The 23,284-nt window shown below is 40.9% G+C and overlaps 1 protein-coding gene and 1 long non-coding RNA gene across 2 annotated transcripts in view; one reads left to right on the plus strand and one right to left on the minus strand.

Annotated features, from left to right (window-relative positions):
• The window catches only part of LOC144320647 (uncharacterized), a 28,037-nt gene extending 6,157 nt beyond the window's left edge, over window positions 1–21,880 (plus strand). Inside the window, exons 2-3 of the long non-coding RNA XR_013386252.1 lie at window positions 20,401–20,507; window positions 21,482–21,880. This is a non-coding gene — a long non-coding RNA (uncharacterized LOC144320647). The remainder of the gene's footprint in view (window positions 1–20,400; window positions 20,508–21,481) is intronic.
• The window catches only part of SLC35F4 (solute carrier family 35 member F4), a 232,826-nt gene that overhangs the window by 35,042 nt on the left and 174,500 nt on the right, over window positions 1–23,284 (minus strand). The gene's annotated exons all lie outside the window — the stretch shown is intronic.

Genomic DNA, 23,284 nt, shown 5'->3' on the forward strand with positions numbered 1-23,284 from the left:
AGCCTGATGTGGGAGTCTATCCCCAGATCCCAGGATCATGACCTGAGCCAAAGGCAGACACTCAACCACTGAGACACCCAGGGGCCCCCTGCCCGTTGACTCTTACCTCTCATGAACATAAAAGGTCAATGACACATTTGGTTTTACTAATCATTATACTGAACAGTGAGCTGGAAACCTTATCCTAACTTGCCCCAAGCTGTGGTGCTTACTTAACTTGAAACACCATAGGTAACCCTGGTACCCAAACCTAAACGCAGAGATGAGGAAATACAGAAGGCAATTGCACAATGGGGGTGGTGAGTGGGAATCCTAAATCCCTACAGCTTTCTCTCCTTTGATTTAAAGATTTATTTTTTTGTTTAAATTCAATTTAATTAACATATAGTGCATTATTAATTTCACAGGTAGAATTTAGTGATTCATCAGTTGCATATAACACACAGTGCTCATTACTTCAAGTGCCCTCCTTAATACCTATCACCTGGTTACCCTGTCCTCCCACCCCCTTCCCCTATAGCAACCCTCACTTTATTTCCTATTGGTAAGAGTCTCTTATGGTTTGTCTCTCTCTCTGTTTTCATCTTATTTTATTTTTCCTTCCCTTCCCCTATGTTCATCTGTTTTATTTCTTAAATTCCACATATCAGTGAAATCATATGGTATTTGTCTTTCTCTGACTTATTTTGCTTAACATAATACCCTCTAGTTCCATCCATGTCATTGTAAATGGCAAGATTTCATCCTTTTTGATGGCTGAGTAATATTTCATTATATACCATATCTTTTTCGAACAAGCACCTGCAAATCATACTTATCCATAAGACAAACAGGTGATTCCAATGCAAGTTAAAGGTTTGAGAGCCTCTGTGTGATACCACAAAGGGTAGTGAGGTACCCAGGTATAGCAATGGCTCTTACTACACTTAGCCCCAAAAGGACAAGGAGAAGGAATGATTAGAAAAATTTGGAAGGAGAGGCTTGCCTGATACGAGTTATGACTTTTCATTAAAGTAGGCACCCAGCTAGGGGTCCCTGAAAATGCTCCTTTCCTATGATATCTCTTAGGGACTCCTCATTCATCAGTAAACCAAAGAGAGCAAGAAAGCCTATTTCTATAGCTCTTACAGTTCAACCGCCACAAAGAAAGGCAAGTAGAGAGAGGTTATGAGGCAGATAGAAAGAGAAACTGGAGAGGCAAATGCATGTGATCTGCCATGTTTCTACAATAACAATATTATAATCAAAATCAGGGGCTAGGACATATGATAGTCTAGCTTTACATTTCTTTGATTGATGATTCTTCTTTGATGATTCTTCCAACCAGTCTCTTGAAAATCATACTTTAAGCATAAAACTAGCTTTGGCTATTTTTTTAAAATTTATTCATGAGAGACACACAGGGAGAGGGAGAGAGGCAGAGACACAGGCAGAGGGAGAAGCAGGCTCCATGCAGGGAGCCCAACGCGGGACTCAATCCTGGGTCTCCAGGATTACGCCCTGGGCCGAAGGCAGTGCTAAACCGCTGAGCCACCCGGGCTGCCCAGCTTTGGCTATTTTCAAATAATCTTTTATAAGTGTGTTTCTTTTAAATATCCATGATCTTTTCTGTGAGGATGTTATAATCATCGACACATCTATGACAGAAATGTAATCCTGAATTTTGATTTAGTTTGTTGGAAGCCACAATTATCATTTTGACATTGTCTGATGAAAAAGAGATAAAATACCAGTAATTCAACAAAATATTGTGAAAAGCTATATTTCAGCTTATTTTTTTTAAACTCACATTCCATCGAATTACAATGGGAGCAAATATTCCTTGTAGTGAAGGAATATTTACCATTGTATGGTTGGATTTTCATTGAAGTCCATATGGAATTTGTAAAAAAGTTAACTCATTTATTAGGTAAATACTTAGTTCTAGTATTATTGAAAGAGGTCAGCACAGTGCATAGTTTCATAAGCAACATAACAAATTTCCATTTTGATCTGTACCACCTGCTTCTTTAAAGCCCAAACTGTTTTGGCACAGCACTGCTTCACTTCCACGTACTATTCACTCTCTGTAGCTCTGAACACTTTTCTTTAAAAGATTTTATTTATTTCTTTGATAGAGAGAAAGCAGAAGCAGGGAGAGGGGCAAAGGGAAAGGGAAAGGGAGAAGCAGACTCCTTGCTGAGCAAGGAACCCAACTCAGGGCTTGACCCCAGGACCCTGGGATCGTGACCTGAACCAAAGGCAGACACTTAGCCAACTGAGCCACCCAGGTACCTCTGAACACTCTTGATTAATTTCAGAGAGAAATGTCTTTTTATTTTTTTAATGTTTTATTTATTTATTCATGAGAGACACACAGAGGCAGAGACACAGACAGACAGAGAAGCAGGCTCCCTGTGAGGAACCTAATGTGGGACTTGATCCCAGGACCCCAGAATCACGACCTAAGCTGAAGGCAGATGGTCAACTACTGAGCCACCCAGGTGTGCCGAGAAATATCTCTTAAAATAAACTGGCTGCTGGTTATATTATTATCCATTTAAAATTTTTTCAATTTTTTTTGCTAATTATCTTATTGCCAATGATAATCAAATGTCCATTAACTAAAAGCTAGATTTTCAAGATGTAAATCTGAAATATTTGGGTGCCTACACACGCATATGAAAGTGACCTTTAAAAAATCTTTCAAAACCTAATTCGTTTTTATTCACCTAAAACCTGTAATAGGAAGAAACGACTAATAATTGTTCTATTTCTGCAATATATATCTTGTCCCTAAAACAATATTAATTTATTCTATCTGGAATGTATTTATTTCTTCTACCAATAACTAACTTTAAGACTAAAAAGTATGTCACTGCTCTTTACTTTTACAGTGTAAAAATAAAAATGTCTAGCACTTACTTAACACCTACCATGTGCCAAGAGCTTTACATATATGATCTCCTGATAACACAATACTGTGGTGTGGATTTTACTATTCCCATTTTATAGATAAGGAAAGTGTATCTTTAATAGTCCAAATAAGGATTTAAAAAGTCAAGATGGGTCCAGTTCCAAAGCCCATATTCTTTCCAGTATATTTTGTTGCCCTTCCCATTTCAGCCAATCAGCATTGTTGAGCTCTTTCTGTGTGAAGGGGAAATACAGAAAATAAGGACAATTATTGTTCAGAGAGCAGGGAGATTAACTTCAGCCTGGACAGTTACAGAATACTTAGCAGAGGATGACGGATTCCAGCAGATGCTAGTACATGAGCAGGGTCCGAATGGGAAGAGAGCCTAAAACAGCTTCCAACAAAGGAAAGTTAGGATTTTGCCCTTTTAGTTGTTAAGAGCAAAAGAGGTATTTTGAAGAGGGATGACGAATTGGAAGCTGAGTTTCATGAAGGCAAAATTGGCAGGAGAGGGCAATATGCACAGAACACACAGAACTGGAAAGAAGACATCTATTTGGAAGTTGTTCAAGCAAAACATACTCTTTAAAGAGAGACAGGACTTCCCCTTTTAGAAACATGTATTGCAGTGGGACCCTTTTTTCCTTGCTAAGATCCAGACATTCACATGGTAAAATCAAAAGAATACCAATAATAACAGTATCTTGTGCTTATTAACTGGTCATACTTACTCTTCCCGGTCATGATCTCACTGTTGTGGGATCCAACCTGACCACCATTTACCCCAGGCCTATATATGCCAAAGGGCCTCTATTCTTACTTAGCAACCCATGTATTTGTCAAGCACATGTTCTGGATTTGTATACTAAAGAGAGGTTGGCAGGGTGCCGGGGTAGCTCAGTTGGTTAAGCGTCCAACTCTTGATTTCAGCTCAGGTCATGATCTCAAGGTCATGAGATCCAGCCCAGTGTTGGGCTCCCTGCTGGGTGTGAAACCTGCTTAAGATTCTCTCTTTCTGCTCCCACCCCCATCCCTTCCACCTCTTGCATTTCTTTTGGCTCCTTTGTCCCAAACAAAATATCATCCTTTACAGATGCTTGTTTAGATCATTTCTGGACCTATATCTCTATCCAGTATCAAGCATTTATTTCCTCAGCACTGCTCAAAGTGTCACCCTTTCTTCAACTAGGGCCCTGATCACATTAATTAATTAAGTCTACAGTTGTTTTCCTAATTCCAGCTGCTTCTTATTCTGCCCATCCTCAGTCTCTGACTACATACCCTTGTTATTCCTCACACCTTCATCATCTGGAGAGTTAGATTATAGGTTAACCTTGATGATTTTTGCTGAACATTTATAGAATCTGGAATGGGTTTTTAAGTATTCCCAAGGTACCTACAAAAGAATTTCAAATCTATTTGGCTGATCCTAGATATGAATCAGCAGAAATACTATAAAATTGCCTTTAACATTTTTTATTTTTTGGTGATAGCCTCGGTCTTAAGTAATTTCCAAGATGATAGAAAGTGTCGTTCACTGAAAAAGAACAAAAGACATTTTTTTTAAAAATCTCAAAAAAAATAAAAAATAAAAAATAAATAAAAAATCTCTAAGCCCTATTAACAACTCCCTGAATGTTTTTTAATGTGAATACCTTGGGCCTCTGTCTTACTTTTAACTGCCCGGCACTCAGGCACTCAACTCCTTCCCATTTAGGGGGCCTGCCCCCTTGTCCCTTCCCTGCCCCCTCCCCCAATTATATAAGGCTTGTTGGGGAAGTGCCCCATATTCCACAATAGAAGCCAAAGGAGGCTCTTTAAGAGGTCTAAAGCTCTCCCTGCTCCCGACAATAGGGGACAGGCATGACTGGGTTTCACCCCATGAGACCCTCCTATCCCCAGAATTTTAAATCTTGAGAAATCAGGATGGTTCACGTTCCGTGAGCAACACTGGCAGCCTGGTAGTGGGTAGTGATGGCAACAGCAGCATCCTGGAGGACTATCCCAGCTGCTTGGCTGTAAAGGCCCTCAGTTCCTGCACATTTTCCAAGGTTCTCTGAGTGTCTCCACCCCAGTCCACCCAGTAAATCTCCCTTTTGCTAACTACTCATAGCAACTTTGGAGGCTCTGCGTTGAGAGCCTTGTCTGAGACAGCCTCTCTCGGACCTTCACACGCATCCAACCCCACAGCATCCTCCTTTCCTGTCCTCTCCCTCTTCTCTCTGATGTCCTCACCCACTACTTCCCTTTATTATGGCCTTACTCTACGAATGATACACTCTGTTCTCAGGGAGGGGCCTATGGAGAAATTTAGGAAGATTTAGGAAGATTTTCTGGAATTCTTGCCAGCTGCCCTGGAAGAACCCAATGGCAGACATTCTTTTTTATTTTATTTTATTTTATTTTATTTTATTTTATTTTATTTTATTTTACTTTATTTATTCATGAGACACACACACACACACACACACACACACACACACACACACAGAGGCAGAGATACAGGCAGAGAGAGAAGCAGGCTCCATGCAGGGAGCCCGACGTGGGACTCGATCCCAGGACTCCAGGATCACACCCTGGGCCAAAGGCAGATGCTCAACCGCTGAGCCAACCAGGCAGCCCAATGGCAGACATTCTTAAGGGGATGTAGCTGGCCATTACCTTTTGCTGAACACCTGGAGGTAAGTCCTTCCCTCGCCATCCAAAGGGAGCTGGCTGATTCCTAGGTGAAGGTGAAGAGAACCTCAGTGATGTACCGACCTCACTGCTCTCCTCTGTCACTTTAGGCCTGATGCCAACACAGGTGGAGATTCATTGGCTATACAGTAAAAAGGCTGGCCATGATGGCTCTGAAATACTCACTTTAACCCAGGAAAGCCAAAAGAAATGTAGGATTCACTTTAGAACATTTTCCAAAGAGATCAGCTCAATAAATTGAAGCAATATATGTAAGAAAACACTGTGCCATATGAAGAAAATAAACGTAGAAGTGCTACCTGCCCTAGTATAAATATATAGCTTGGTTACTCCTGGAGTATTAAATGGAGTCCTGGAAATTTTACCTTTGAATACCCATCCATGTATCTCAGTTGGTAAGATACCAGCATTAAGACTACACAACTATTTTGCTTTTTATAATATCATACATATTATTTTTAAAACACATATAAGTAATGTTATGGTATTAATCATATTTTACATGAATTGATTAATTTTACATTAATCACATTTCAGATGCAGTGGGAGTGTTTATGCTTGAAATAGCTTCTTGTTAAAATAAGTAACTGACTTTAATTTGTTTTCTAATTCTGGATTTTCATATGTTGAGCTTGCTTCTTTGATCCTGTTTGCTTTTCATTAAGCCTTCACTTTGACTTTCTTCTAATGAGCCTTTGTCTCTTCTGCTCCTAACGTCTTGATTTCCTTGTAATTTGAACTGGAGTTTTACTCATGTGCAGGTGTACATGAAAGGAGCTAAGATCCCTATGTACCTTGTGGCTTCATTACCACCCTCCAGCAATGTCACTATTGCCCTGAAAATCTTGAAAAATATGCCCTATTGACTGTAGAAACTCTCTACTTACAAAGTCCTTCCTGGTAGGCTCTCCTGGGATACATTCCCTTCTAAATGGCCCTGGTGAATTTTTTGACTGATGGATTAGACAAAGCGTTCACAAGGCAGCCTCATAATTCATTGTAGTCAAAAACCAATTCAGGATAACCCAAAGTCCTGTACCTATTAGCCTAATTGTATGATGATCCATTAATTAAAAAGTTATTGATGCCTACTATGTATCTGGCCCTCTGCTAAGTGCAAGGAAGACAAGAAGGCATGATGCCTGCCCTCATTTTCTTATGGTCCAAGAGAGGAAAAAAGCCAATTACACAGTAACTTCCATAAACAGCATTAAATGCTGAATGGGTGGACAAGCCAGGTTTTAATTTGGAGCCAACTGACTGCTCAGCCCTTTGCAACTGCCAATGGTCCACCAGTATCTTCTCATTTGGGAATTGGCTTTTAAACCATAAGCTTATGGAAGAGTTCACAAAATATTTATGCCTTATGCATGAGCAGAAAAAAATAAGTGGGTAGAAGAGAATGCCAGGGTATAGCTAATGCTGTTAGCATCTACATCTGTCACCAGAGAGGAGTGCAAGGCAGGAAATGGCAGAAGCAGCTGCTTGGGCAGCTTCACTGTGATTTAGACCACAATCTAAAGACAACAATTCACAAATTTCTGCCTTGAGGGATATGGGGAAAGCTACATGATCAGCATCAGGTCACTTTCATAATTGTTGTGGGTATCCACACCTAGCAGGTAGGTGAACTATAGGGCCCTTGAATCCAAACCCACAAGGTTTAGTTGAAGGTCCATATTCGAGGCTTGTAAGCCTCTTCCCCACTCACCTAGATTCTACTGTCCCTTCAGTATCCAGCTCAAGGCCTAACATCAGCTGTCTGGGTCCAATGTCTACTTCCAAGGCTACTCAATGCCATTGAAAGCTTAAGCAGGGAAATGGAATGATCGGATTTGGGTTTTTAGAAGAGTGCCCTGCAATGTGGAGAATGGCTTAGAGAGAGTAAAACCAGAGATAGAATGACTTGTTAGGAAACCACTGGAGTGGTCTGGGGGAGAGATACTAGTGGCCTTGCAGAAGTGGTAGCAGTGAGATCAGAGAAGGTGTGATTTGAGAGCCACTGCAGAGATAAAACTGACAAAATTTGGTAAATGATTGGATGTGGTTTTAGAAATGAGGGTGAAGGAGTAAAAAATAAGCATCAGTTTCTGTCCAGGACAACTGAATTGATAAGGCACCATTCTTAAACATGTTGAGTCTTTGAGTCATCCAAGAGAGATGGATAGTGGGCAGTTGGACACAGAGATCCAGAATCCAAAAGACGGGTTTGGGATGGAGACACAGATTGGAGAGTCAATACAGACAAGTCATCAAAGCTATAGGAAATATTATGAGTTGAGTATCTCCCACCTCTTCTCAACACATGTTGAAGTCTAACACCCAGTATATCAGAATGTGACCTTATTTGGAGATAGCATCTTCACAGAGGTAATCAAATTAACATGAAGTCTCTAGGGTGGGCCCAAACCCCATAGCCCTGGTATCTGTATAAAAAGGGGAAATTCAGACACACACACACAAACAGAAAAAACACTATGTAAAGATGAAGGCAGGTACTAAGGTGTTTCTATAAGTCAAAGAATGGCAAAGGCTGTCAACAAATCACCAGGAGCTAGGCAAGAAGCATAGAATACATTCCTTCTCCCTGGCTGCAGAAGGAAGACACCTGCTGACACCTTGATCTCAGATTTCTAGCCTCCAGAACTGTGACACAATACATTTCTGTTATAAGCCACCAAATCTGTGGTACTTTGCCATGGCAACTGTAGTAATAAGCTCATACCAGATGGAATAAAATTATCCAGAGAGAGAATGCTAAGTAATGCAGATAACTAGGGCTGAGATTCAAGAAAACCAACAATTAAAGGGGTATGAACCTATAAAAATAAAAGCAGCCAAAAGGTATGGGGAAGAAACAGGAGGATGAAAGAATATGGAAGCCAGAGAAAGAGAGCAGAAGAAAGCCATGCTGCAGAGTTTGGCTTTAGTCATTGTTGACTGTGGAAAGATTACCATTGGTGGAGTAGCAGGGGCAAAGGGACTGGCGTTTACTGAGAAAGGCATGGAAGGTGAGAAAGCACAAGCAGGAAGTGTTGACAACACACAAATGCAAAGAGAAAGGACATATTTTCTATACATATTTTTAAAATACAAAAATTCTGTTATTTTAAGGAGTAGACAAAGCTCCCAAATCTGTTATATAGGGGATAAGGATGGACATCTATCCAGATAGATGGATGCAGGGAGAAGACCAAGTCTCTCTGTCTTGGTTCATACTACACAGGGGCAAATAAACCAGAAAGCAGGTGAATTATAACCCAACATGGGAATCCTGATATAGTGACAAATCCTGGGCTTAATGGAAATGAGGAGCTGCAGGATGGATGGAAGAAAGATGGCAGACCCAGGTGTTTCAGAATACTTTTTTTTTTTTAAGATTTATTAATTTATTTGATAGAGAGTGTGTGTGTATGTGTGCAGGGGGGTGGGGCAGAGAGAGAGGGAGAGAGAGAATCTCAAGTAGACTACTGGCTGAGCGCAGAGCCCAACGGGGCTGGGGTGGGGGGCTCCACATGGCACTTGATCTCATGACCCTGAGATCACAATCTAAGCTGAAACTAAGAGTGGGAAGCTTAACTGATTACACCACCCAGGTGCCCCAGGATAGTTTTGTTACAAGAAAGATAATCTCTTATTCACTGTACAAAAGATTCATAAAAATCATGCATGGCACTGTAATTCAATAGGAGATGTGAAATTTACTTTAAGCTTCCTGAAATCTTCCTACACAGAAAGCATTCAGGGAAACTGATTTGGCATATTAATCACCTCCCTGCCCCCAAGGTCATTTCAAATGTTCAGTCAAAATCCTCACTCACCATCAAGGCCATTTCTTGGCCAGCGACGAGGAATAAATATTAAAATGTTTGTTTTATGCCTTTGGTAAGCAAATGAGAGTAAATGATCCCCTGGGGGGACCATATTTGCCCATGTGAAGCAAATCACAGCTGCTAGGCAAGTGTTGGCATGTGTGCTGCACTGGTACTGATGACTGAGCATAAGAGATTGAAAAATTCTCTTGCAGAGGCAGCTCTTGCAGCCTGTGAGGCATGCTCTCTCCTTGCAATCCTAAATTTATCTAATGGAGTGGAAGATACTTCTGATGTTCACACTGTCTGGAAGATCACTTAAATTTACTGCAGGAGCCCTGGAAAAATGTAAACGGTCTTGCTGGCATCACCTTCTTAGACATTTCTTGATTCTGACCCCTCTTGCCACCCCTACTCCTCCAATCCCCCCACATTATGCCCTCCTCCTTTGGCCTTTTCTTGCATAATTGACTGTCAAGAGTTCCCGGCCCCCAGGACTGCACAGAGTTACTGCCATGTGAGGATGGAAGTTATCTGCTATCAGAGAGAAAACTCTGGATAAACCTTGACCCACACACCTATATCTTGGAGCTAATTATCCTGGCTACTATTTGTTTTGACTTGGCAACCCTCATTCATACATTCATTCATTCATTCATTCATCCATTTATAGACACTTACTGAGGAGTCTCTTGTGTGTCAGACATTAAACTAGGTTATCTGGTGGGATGCCTGAGTGGCTCAGCGGTTTAGTGCCTGCTTTCGGACCAGGGCAAGATCCCAGAGTCCTGGGATCTAGTCCCTCATCAGGCTTTCCCTGCATGGAGCCTGCTTTTCCCTCTGCCTATGTCTCTGCCTCTCTCTGTGTCTCTCATGAATAAATAAATAAAATCTTAAAAAAAAAAAAAAACTAGGTTATCTGCGCTACGAAGAGAGTGCAAATCAAGTCTCTCTGCTGTGGTTCAGAGTACACCGGTGCAAAGAGGCTGGAAAACAGATGAATCACAACCCAACATCAAAAGCCCTGATATAGTGAAATCCTGGGCTTAATTAAAATCGGTTTCTTGAGGAATCTGAGCCCGGATGGTATGAGAAACTGCGACACTCTAGAAATAGGAACAATACTTATAGGGCAACCACTTCAGATGAAGAAGACAGGACTAGTCACACAGAGTGCAAACATTAACATAAAACAGACAGAGAAGGCAGGACAAGTAATTAACCATCTAGAGCTACGAACACAGAGTAGATGCCCAGAGGGTCCAAGATAAATATTCTGGGGAATAGTCCTGGGGAATATTAGGTGGTGGATAAATTGAGGACAGCAAACAAAATGAAGTAGGGTCAGAGACAGAAGCAGAGACACAAGGGTAAGAGAAGTCAGAGGTTCGAGAAATTGGAAGGACTGAGCATCAGGGTTGAGTAAAGGGTTATTCAAGTTACATGGGAAAGTTCCAGCTATGATGAAGTAACTTGTACAGGACTTGTCCACAAACTGGATAAACCACATGAGGCAACTGTTTCCCAGCATTGGCCAACAGGTAGCATCAGACTGCAATCTCTAAGGAAGGTCACAAGGTAAGCCTCTTGATCTCCAGCCTCTGTTTGGAGGCAGTTGCCTCCTTGTGGAGCAGAAAAGTGAGTCTGAGTAGAACCCTGAGGCACCACTGAATAGAGGAAGCAGAGATCAAAGTCTGGGGCCACTGGAATTCATGGGCCAGTTGGAGAAGACAGACCTGGGACTCCCAACACTGTCACAGGCAACTACAAGCTTGAATGTTTCTCTAGCCATGCCATTGACCACTTCTCCCCATCCAACCCCTGGGCCTACATTCTATGAACTCATATTTGAGCTTCAGGACTCAGGTCAAATGTTGCCCACTATCAGGGGCAATCCTGGACCACATGCTTTCCTCTGTGTAAGCCCCACATATCGAATTACACCATACTGTACTGTCAGTACTGTTGTACTTCTTTTTCTCTTGGCTTTCAGCTTTTGAATAGTATGGGCTCAATCTTGGCCATTTTTGTGTCCCCAGTCCTGGCACCTAGTAGCTTTTCATGAGCATTTGTGGAGTTGCCTGTTTCTCCTCTAGGAGAAGTGTAGCACCTAATCATGCTCTTTATTTTCAGTAGCTTCAATGTGCCTATATTTTATCACCCAACATATGCTCAAGAAACATATGTTTAATGACTAAATGAATAAATTGACAAGATTAGAAATGCCCTAATTAAGGACAAGAACTAAATTCTTACTTGTTTTGAGCCTCTTATTCTTTATGAAAGGATGTTAGGCACACATTAACTGCTCAATAAATACTTGTGAAACTGGTTAATTAAAACAGCAGGAAAGTCACTAAACTCCAGACACATCAAGATTCCCTCACCCCTACCTAGAAGCAGCTTCTCAGTTCCTTTTGGATTTCTCTGGTCCAGCTACTCACCTCTGTTCCTGCCTCCACCATGTCTATCAGAGTGACCCAGAAGTCCTACAAAGTGTTCACCTCTGGCCCCAGGGCCTTCACCAGCTGCTCATACACAAGTGTGCCTGATGTCTGTGTCTGCCTCTCAGCCTTCTTCCAGGTGGGTAGCACAGGAGCTTGCAGGGTGGCCTCGATACCAGCATGAGTATGGTTGTGGTTACAGTAGGTCTAGGGGTGTGTGGGGTATCACAGATGTCTCAGTGGATCAGAGTCTGCTGAGTCTTCTTCTTCTTCTTTTTTTTTCTGCTGAGTCTTCTTAAGCTGGATGTGAACCCCAACTTCTAGGCCAGATGCACCCAAAAGAAGGAGCAGATGAAGACCCTCCCTCAACAGCAAGTTTGCCTCCTTTATTGATAAGGCAGAACCTGGAGCAGCAAAACGAGATTCTGGAGACCAAGTAGAGCCTCCTACAGGAGCAGAAAACAGCTCAGAGCAACAGGACAATATGCCTGAGAACTATATCAACAAGCTTTGTTGACAGCTAGACACAGTGGTACAGGAGACGCTGAAGCTGGAAGTGGCACTTGGTAAAGTGCAGGGGCTGGCGGAGGACTTCAGAATAAATATGAGGGAGAGATTAAAAAGCCTGCAGAGATGGAGAATGCATTTGTCGCTATCAAGAAGGCTGTGGGTGAAGCTTAGACCAACGAGGTAGAGCTGGAGTGTGCCTGGGCCAAATGGCATCATCGCGAGCTCAAGGTCCAGGGCCGGGAGATGGCCAGCCGCAGCCGGTCAGACTCAGGGCCTCAACAGCAAGCAGATCAAGTAGCAGATCAAGTAGTAGGAGCTGCTGAACTTCACTGGGACGCACACGGATGACCTCCAATGCAGGAAGATGGAGGTTTCTGAGGTGAACCTGAACATCAGCAGACTCCCCACTGAGATCCAGCGCCTCAAAGGCCAGAGGGCTTCGGTGGAGGCCACCCTCACCGATTGCTGGGCAGTGTGTGGGAGCGGGCCAGTAAGGGCCCCGAGCTCTGAGGCAACCACTTCAGATGAAGAAGACAGGACTAGTCACACAGAGTGCAAACATTAACATAAAACAGACAGAGAAGGCAGGACAAGTAATTAACCATCTAGAGCTACGAACACGGAGTAGATGCCCAGTAGATGCCCAGCTGGCTGAGCTGCCGGCTGCCCTGCAGCAAGCTGAGCAGATCTTGGTGCAGGGGCTGTGCAAGTACCGAGAGCTCACGGATGTCAGTCTGGCCCTGGACAGCGAGATTGCCATCTACCCAAGCTGCTGGAGGGCGGGAGAGTCAGCTGGAGTCTGGGATGCAGAACATGCCTATCCATACTGGGACCACCAGCGCTACTCAGGTGGGCTGAGCTGGGCCCACTGGGTCTCACCAGCCCTGGCCTCCACAACAGCCTGAGCTTCTTCCAGTCCAGCTTCAGCTCTGGTGGGGGCTCCAGCTCCTTCAGGCATGTTAGTGCCTCCTCCAACCAGGCCATTGTTGTGAAGAAGATCGAGACCTGTGATAGGAAACTGGCATCTAAGTCCTATGATGTCTTGTCCAAGTGAACAGCCACTGAGAACCCTCCCAGTCTCTCCCCTCCTGTGGCTGCCATAGAGACTTTAGGGAAAGGAGCTGTGCAGGGGAGTGTAGGGAGCAGGAGACCCACCTGAGGCTCAGCCCCAGTCCTCAGCCTACCATTGGGGGTAGTCAGCGGCCCTATGTACCCCATCTTACCCATGCCTCCAACTAAAAAAGCCAATTTAGTTGTCTTTTCCAAAATAAAGCCTCAGCTGGTTCTGGGAGTCCTCCTCCCCCCACCAAAAGGGGTTTCTTTGTATTTGAATTTTTGAAATGTGAGCAGGAAATGGAAACTGTATTGGCAATTGCTTTTAGATCTCATGAATGCCAGATAAGTTGACTCTAAGGAGCTATCACATTTAAGATCTGGACAGCAAGGACAGGATGATTTTTGTGTCTGTTTCTATCTTCTGTATGGAGACCATTAACAGATCTGCTGAGTTGGTCTGATCAACAGGTGCATAGTCAAGAATCAGCTCTCCAGGATTTCTGGCAAATTTTAATAGAGTAATTATATAATTTATTATGTATGTAGCTTCATCAGGGGTTTAGATCAAAGTGAAATATATGAGGCTTGATTTCTACAAAGTCTTGTTAGGGGACAAAAGGAGAGCTTGTCATACATTCCACCAAGAAGATGGCAGTTTCCCTCCCTACATCCCCTTCCCTCCTCACCAGTGGGATGCTCATAGTCACAAGACCCACAGTCTCTCTGTCCTCTCAGAGTCTCAGTTGTCCCAATGACACTTTTTGATCTCCCAGTAATTTGGAATAGCATTCACTGAGAGGCATTTCTATATAGCAACAGTCAGAGGAAACTTTTTCCCATCTGAGATTTAACACAAATTCTTTTTCTGGAAGCTGCTGACAATGTAGCTTCCAAGGATTTTCTAAGGTCCAGCATGGCTTCCGGCAGAGTCTCTTTAGAGCAAAAATTCTGCACTAAGCACAGTTAAAGAGTCCAGACTTGGAAGTCAGATGACCAAGGCTGGAATATCAACTCTGCTTCTCACCACGTTGTGCTCTGGAACAAGTGCTGTTTCCTTTCTGAGCCTCAGCTTCTTCAGTGGCAAGGAGAGTGGTATCTATAGGGTTGTTGTAAGGGATTAGGTGAGATAATGTACTTCATTGTCATTTTATCTGCAGAACATTAGCACCCGGAATGATACCTTTCACCCAAAAGGTTCTCAAAAAATATTTACTGATTGAATTTTACTGAAGCACAAGGCAAATACCATAGGCAAAATCTGACTTATAGACTGGAGTTTTTCTCAACTCTAAATGCATTTCCCCATATAAAAAAGTCATAAACTGTGGTTTGACCTCGGATTGGGACTCAAGTCCCATTTAACGCACTGCATTGTTAAAACATTGTACATTTGCAGTGAAGAAGCACAGTCATTAAGCAAAACTAGACAACATTGACTAATTTATCTTGAATGTTTGCGGTTGAAGAAAAGTAGGCTTAATTTAAGGAAGAGAAAAAAGTTGTAAATAAGTTTTGGAGGGACCCCGAGGGAAACTGCTGTGTATTTCCTGAAGACTTTCAGCATTGACGCCCAGCATCTTTATTTGAATTTCCCATCAAATCTTAGGACTCTCTTCTTTGATAAAGATATCCCATTAGCATCAATTTTTTGCTTATCAATGTAACACACATTTCTTTTAGCTTGCAAGAATACATTTCTTATTTCCACAGAAATAGGACATGGGAGGGAAGACACTGGAGGGAAAAACAGGATGCATGAGAGAGGAACCAAACAAACAACAGAGGTTTATAATAACTCTAAGAACAAGTTGAAAAAGAAATGGGAAGTAAATGAGGTTAAAAATAGATTGTGTGTGTGTGTGTGTGTGAGAGAGAGAGAGAGAGAGAGAGAGAGATGAGAGAGAGAGAGAGAGAGAGAATTCTACCTCAGGCAGTCATTTTAATGAAGAGTGGAGGAAAATAGCATATGAGTCCTCTCTTTGTGGGGTGAAAATGGGAGCAGTGGTCAATTTCAGAACAGAGAGTTAGTTCCCTGTTATGGCATCTCTGTGGTCTATCAGCCATTCCAGAACTTGGTTTCTGTTCCAAACAAGTGCATAAGAAAGGTTTGAAAGGCAACCTGAAGTGAGGAGGTTGGGTGACCCTAGGGAGTCACTTAACCATTCCTAGATTGGAACATTCTCATTTAGAAAGTGAGAAAGTGGAATTAGACACTCTGGGAAATTTTAGTGTAAAGAATTTTAAATTTTTATGAAAACTTTGTGGATTTGGTATGAACTAGCACAACTGCCAGCTAGGTACAAGTTAAAATCATAGACTTTGCTTATGCAACCCAATATGGTACTTCCCCCTCACCTCCTTAAAAAGTTATCTTCCCTAAGCATCACCATGACAACTGAGAAATAATCCTGTGTTTCTTCTAAGGAAGGGATTTTCAGACTTATACCTAGACACAGGGCAGGATATTTTTCAGGAAATATCACTGCATCTGGAACTTTCCCTAGAGTGAAAGATCTAAAGAAGAATCCCTGAAAGAATAAGAAACAGAAACTGATTTTCCTTTAAAATCCAAAGAAGGCTCATATTTTGCAGTGTTACATGCTGCTTTAAAGAGTGTATTTTCAAGAGGAAATTGAATAAGATGCATGACAAATTTATTACACTCATGCTTTATCAAAGGACATGGTTTTAAAATTCCACTGTGTGCATTTTGAAACTGATCATTTTTATAAAACAATGTTATGAGACTTTCAGAATCTCAGTTACGCATACCAAAGGCATAGGGTTGAATCTGCAGTTTTGCCTGAAAAGAACATTGTACCAGAAATTAGGATTCCCAGGGCTTAGTGGTCAGTTTAACTCCGACTAAGCATCTGATCCTGGATGTTTCTTTTTCATTCTGTCTCTTGATTTTCTATATATGAAACTGGGAAACAACTACGATTCTTCGTATCAAACTCATTGCCATTCTTTTATATTTTTACTCTGGTATAGCATAGAATTTACCATTATTACCTTTTTTAAGGGTAATGTTCAGTGGCATTAAATTTATTGCTATTGTTGTTCAACCATCACTCCCATCCATTTCCAAATTTTTTCATCTTCCCCAACTGCAACTCTGTATCTATTCTCTTATTTTGATAATATTTCTCTTAATCCACTCAGAGCAGCTACCAATAGTATTCTCATACCATGTACCTCATTAGTGTGGTGATGAAAAAATAATTTTACAGAATTAAGAAGGGAAAATTGAAGACTGCAGATATGCCAGTTTGATGTCAAATCTGCTACAAAGTTTACACATCAAGTTCTGATGATTAAAAGCCCATTTTGGTTACTTTCAAAAGTTTGAACTTGAATATTTAATCACTGATGTATATAATCCCCTGTGAAAAGGATACCAAGAGGAATCTTTTCCCTTTCAGTGAAAAACATCCAGAATTCCCAGAGAATACTAATAGAGTTAAGCATTGTGGTAGATCAACCGTCCAAAGAAATGGATGACTCAGGTGGGCTCGTTGTGTCTGTGCAGAAGAGATTCCTGGAACACCATTGCATCCAGGGATTTCCCAAGCTCCAACACTCATCTGTCTACCTCCATTATTTGCTGTTCATTTTATTTTATTTTTTAAAGATTTTATTCATTTATTCATGAGAGACACACACACACACACACACACAGAGAGAGAGAGAGAGAGAGAGACAGGCAGAGGGAGAAGAAGGCTCCATGCAGGGAGCCCGACACAGGATTCGATCCCCGGTCTCCAGGATTAGGTCCTGGACTGAAGGCGGCGCTAAACCACTGAGCCACCAGGGCTGCCCTGCTGTTCATTTTAAACCCAGTTTCTTTTACTCGTTGCTTCGGACCATCCTTGCTTCCCTGCCTCTCTTGGCCCGTATATCCTAGATCTTTCTACCTCTCAACCACAGCTCTACCTTCATCTTGAATGACAAAATTCCTTTTTGCTTAATCCCATGCCATTATAGGTGAGCTTCCTCCACTCCCTTCCTGGCCATAGCTGGTTAACCCTTAGCCATTTTTCTCTCTTCTTGCTACCCTCTCTCTCACCCACAACCAGAGCCACAGCCATCGGAAAGGTGGTTTTCTATATATTATGAAAACAACATCAATATTAAATCAGATAATTTCAGCCTCAGCTTTCTGATGCTGATATATAGGTCAGACTTCCAAGCAGGGAAATCCCATATTGAAAATCTGGCTCATTCTAACTGCACATATTCTTTTTTAAAAAAAGTCAGAGCTACCTAATCATTATGTACAATGTATTATGCATTTGTTTATTCTCCCAACAAAAATTTACTCAATACCCTGCATATGCTAGGCACCAAGTTAGGTGCAGAAAAATAACTGAATGAGAAAGTTGCTGCCCTCACCAAGTTTAAAACCTTTAGAGAAATATAGACCCCAAATGGACAATTGCAATAGTACAGATAAGTACTGTGAAAGGAGAGGTCAAGCAGTTCTGCATGCACCATGATAGGGACATCTAACCAAGCCTGGGCTCAGATAAGTTTTCCTGAAGAAGTGATACTCAGCAGGAGCCTAAGAGAAGAAGTTAAGCCAAGCACCATAGTAAGAATCCTAGAATACACTGCATGCCATTTACAGATCATAATAATTTCTTTTTTTTTCAAAAATTAAATGTTTCTCTTTTCCAAAAAGTAAACTCTTACCTGATATGCAGGGGACAGAAAGGACTTTAAAGATGCCATTTAAATACAGTAGATTCTACTTGTCCTTGGGATAAATAATGATGCTGTCTCATGATGAGATTTATTTTCTTTTTGCATTTCAGTAATAAAATCATATCAGGAGAGATCTAAGAGAAGATTTAAAACTAGCCTTAAATGTTTCTATCTAACATTTAGAACTTATTATTAGTACAGGAGTAAAACAGATTGATGACATGAGCAAGATTTTAAAATAAAATGTTGGAAAACTTTATCTATTTGATTTAAAGAATCCAGGCATGCATAAAGCATCAGTAATGTCTTAATTCTTAGCAACTCACATCTGAATTCACACATGAAAAGATGTCTGTGCTCCATCAGGGGCTCATTACCCAGGATCCAAAGACTTCAGGAGTTCCCCACATGTTGGGAAATTATAACCAAAAATGGTGGGCACGTACATATTAGTGGGGAGATGTTCCACAACTTCATTTGGCTACTCAACAAGGAATCCATGTCCCCTAAAAGTTCAAGAACCACTACTCTGTAGGATGGCAGTAAGTGCTAAAAGGGCAATAATTGCTGGATAGAACTTTAGAGATTCTTGAATATGAATTATCCCATATATGGATTAAGAAGTGGCGGTAGAGTTTCAAACTGAATGTGTTCTCTAGGAAAGAAAATCAACTCAAAAATGTAGCTGTAAAGATTTTGGTTAACATAAAGCCAATTTAAGGAAAAAATTCCCAATAGTAAGGACTGATAATCATCAGAGTAGTGTTTCTAAAAAGGAGTGTAGGACTTCCTTTTTGAAATTTTTAAAAGAAAAATAGGTTTTTATCCCCTAGAAATGTAAGATGGAGTCTTCCGGGCTAAAAGCAAGAGAATACACAATGTGACAACATAGTCCTCAAATGCTCCTCTTCTCTTTCTTGGTCTGTGGTAACATTCAACAAATTTTAACACAAGCTCATCCAAAGGCAACTGTAACAGATGGTTTTCAAAACGCTGCCTTTTGTACATAAAACCAGCAGTTGGAAAAGTAGTGTGTTTATTTTTCTGGCTTTGCCTATTGGCCTTTGGAAGACTTCAGGCCCCATAATTTGTTTTAGGATGGACGTAAAGGTCCACTGTTCGGGATTTAAGTATTTTACATTTTGTAATCAATGGGATATAAGCCAGATTGGAGTTTAGTTTTGTAGTCTCAAAAAAGGGTCTGGTGAACCCATTCAGAGTAGAGAAATAAACTGAGGAAAGACACTGAACTTGCCAAACCCCTCTGCATGCATTCATCTGCATAATAAATATCAATGATTAATATGCTATCTAGCAGCAGCATTTATTCCTTAGATCAGGTCTAAGCAAAACTTTGCTAGCTAATTGTTTATGGAATTGTATCTACTTGAAATAATTCAACTGCTTTTTCAAAAAGAAGCATTTTTTAGTTAAAACATCATTACAGCTTAGCTGAGCTTTTTGCCTAATTAGTTTGATGTTTATTGCTATTCATCACAGAACTATCAATGAAATACAAAGTCCCTCAGATGAACTCAAGGAGTAATATAATGGAAATAACCATATTACTCATTCTTGAATACAATATTTATGGAGCAGTTTTAGTAAAAGTAATTGTAAAATATTCCCGAATTAAATAAAGACATCATCAATTTGCCAATCCAGTACTTAAAAATCTGTTGTCTCAACTAATATAGGTAAGGTTGTTAAAGAGATAATTTTAATTCTTTTTCTTAAACAAACCAGTCAGCATTCAATATATGAGTCTCTAAGATTCAATATTAGTTAATATCTGAAATGACTGTTTCACCTTAAACAACTAATGTTGTTTTCCCCTTCTTTCTTTAGAGTTAGACTCAATCCAAGCTCACACAAAATGTCAGTGAAGCTGACAAGGATCTCAATTCAACTATGTAGGAAAACATACATTTTATTCAATTCCTTTTATTCAATACTTTTATCTCTTCACACACTATACTCTAATACAGAAATCTTTATATACTTTCCTTATGTACGTTGTTAAGGGAACAGCAACCAAGTACAATTACTGAAATATTAGAGAAGTCAAAGATAGAGATCTCTGTAATTAGAATTCAATAAGAAAGTTCAGTCTCCAAATAAACTAATACTTAAATAAGTCAAATCTAAGCAACTGTTAAAAGTTTTCTCTTTTAGGGATTCTAACAAATTTTCCCTACAATAATGCTCATCTCCAAACTGCCCATTCTGTAAGTATAACCCGAATGTAGGCAACGAGTAATTTAAACTGTATTTTAAGGGTTTCTACAGAAAATAAACACAGTGACGATAATAAGCATAAGGAGCCTAAGACCAGCCACGTGGAGGACAAATGGCCAGTAAAACAGCATTTACCGTCTGAGAGAGGTAAGTTTCGTGCAGAAACACTGTAGGGCACCACTCTTGAAGAATGTTTCTTCATCCTTTGAACTGGTTCACCTTGTTCACAGTGCTTTTTCTGAGTTGGTTTGAGTCTCCAGTTCTATAGCAAACACTGCTGCGGCTGATGTCTGGGTGACGTTCTGGAGATACTGCTGGAAGCTACAAGCACTGATGTGCAGTTTCCCTGGGAAACCATTTGCCACATGTTTAAGCAATGTTTGACCTCCTCTAAAAGTTTTCTCTTAAGCTACTGTTAGGCATAGTGCAAAACTTGAAAAATAAAAAGGGAAAATCAAGATTGCTTTCCATTAGAAGCACAGCAGAGTTGCTGAACTAGTAAAGCATGACCTTTCTAAAGATATGTGTGTGTGTGTGTGTGTGTGTGCATGTGGTATAACATATATTAAGAATTTTAATTTCCATGGGGTGCCTAGGTGGCTCAGTTGGCTAAGTGTGTGCCTTCTGATCAGGTCATGATCTTGGGGTCCTAGAATAGAGCCCCACATTGGGCTCCCTACTCAGCAAAGATTCTGCTTCTCCCTCTCCCTCTGCCTACCTCTCTCTCTCTCTCTCTCTTTCTCCCTCTCTCTCTCAAATAAGTAATCTTTAAAAAATTTTTTTAAAGTTCCAGATTGGGAAATTGATAATGTCATTATATATATATGCACTATGTGTGTGTGATGTGTGTGTGTGTGTGTGTGTGTGTGTGTAACTGAAGCACAATATTTCTAGGGTACAACCAGATGAAACAAAACCAACAAAATATTTGGAAAAGTATTGAGTTCCTTGGGGCAAATCACATGGAAAGACTATATTGCCAGGATAAACATTCTGATTTTGATGAAAGGCAATTAATTTGTATAGACTTTCCAAGAGTGAAATGTTTCCATAAATAGAAACAGAATTTTCTCATTTCGTGATAACAGAAATTACCACTATATATGCATCAATTTACTCAGGACCAGCACAGATAGATCTGGATAGATCCATCTGGCTGCTACGCACTTGAAGGCCCAAGACTGGAGCCCAGGAAAGAGGGATGGAGCATCAGTGGAAAGACTACACTCATGGGAGGAGCTGACAGCTCACAGGGAGAGCCTGCAGGAAGTAAAGAAAAGCAGGCCTCTGGCTGAGCCCTGAAAGATACTTTCTTTAAAAATATCTTCTGGGACGCCTGGGTGGCTCAATGGTTGAGACTTTGGCTCAGGGCCTGATCCCAGATTCTGGGATTGAGTCCTGCAACAGGCTCCCTGTGTAGAGCCTGCTTCTCCCTCTGCCTGTGTCTCTGCCTCTCTGTGTGTGTGTGTCTCTCATGAAAAAATAAATAAGATCTTTAAAAAAATCTCTTTTTATTTTGAATTTTTTTTTGTATATTTTTTTATTGGAGTTCGATTTGCCAACATATAATATAACACCAAGTGCTCATACCAAATAATTTTAAACTTACATGGAAGTTGTAAAAATTGTACAGAGACATCCTGTGAATCCTTTACCAGGCATTTTATTACATGTATTGATTTGTCTAACCACCACCACAGTCAGGATATACAACAGCTTCATCACCCCCCAGAAAAGTTCAGCAGCACAATGCCCTGGAGACACATCCAATATTGTTGTGTGCATCAAGTTTGCTACTTATTCTTGCTGAGTAGTGCTCCATGATATGAATCTACATCTATCCCAGTTGGAACACTAACTTCTTGAAGCAGATTTCCTGCTGAGCAGGGAGCCCGATGTGAGATTCACTCTCGGGACCCTGAGATCATGATCTGAGCTGAACTCAGATGCTTAACTGACTGAGCCACCCAAGTGTCCCAAGGACATTAATTTCTAAGGTAGTGAAAGAAGAAAAGAAGCCCACATATGAAAGTGAGGAAAATGAGGAAAGCAGGAGAACCAGGGTCCAGAAGTAGAGGAGGGGAGGTGTGCTTCAAGCAGGACAATCACAATCAATAAGGTAGTGAGCAACTGCCACATGCTAGGAAGGTGTTAGGCTCTGAAAATAAGATGGGAAACAACATGGTCCCTGTTCTCATGAGTTTAACTGGAAAGATAAAACCAAACAAAAAGCTTTACTAATAAAACATAAATGGGAATAAGTATGGCCAAAAGGGAATGATGTTACAAGTATGTATACCAGAGGGACTCGACCTAATCTAGAGTTCATTCATTTCTTCTTCTCTTCTTTTATTTTTTCATTCATTGTGCAAGATTTATTGAGTACCTAGTGTGTGCTAGCTCTGTGCAAGATTATGGAGATCTATTAGTAAACAATACGGACAAGGTTCCTATCCTTATACTGCTTACATTCTATGCTGTGGAAGTGATGTTTCAGCTGGAAGATCTGAATGATAAGAAGTAATAAAGTGGGTGGAGGATAGCTATTCCACACTAAAGGACACATATGCAGAGGTCCTGTGGCACAGTGCAGTACAGTTCATTGGAGAAAGAGAAATTGCCCATGTGGCTATAATGTAGGAAGTGAGAAATAAATGGGTATGAGATAAAGTAGAAAAGGCCAGCCTCATGGACTTTTTTTCCCTAAGTTTAATTTAAAGCTATTAGGTGGTCTTAAAACAGGGAAGTAAACTGGCCTTATTTATAGTTGAAAAGGATCACTGGGATAATTGCAGAGTAGACAGTAATGGAGTGGAGAGTTCAGATAAGCCACGGTGGCTTTGGTTAGAAAAGTGGAGTGAAGATAAGGAGCCAAAGCCAAGACAATTTTGGAGACAGACCTGACAAGATTTAGTGACAGATTA

The sequence above is a fragment of the Canis aureus genome, chromosome 9 (assembly GCF_053574225.1).
Source record: "Canis aureus isolate CA01 chromosome 9, VMU_Caureus_v.1.0, whole genome shotgun sequence".
Classification (NCBI taxonomy): Eukaryota; Metazoa; Chordata; class Mammalia; order Carnivora; family Canidae; genus Canis; species Canis aureus.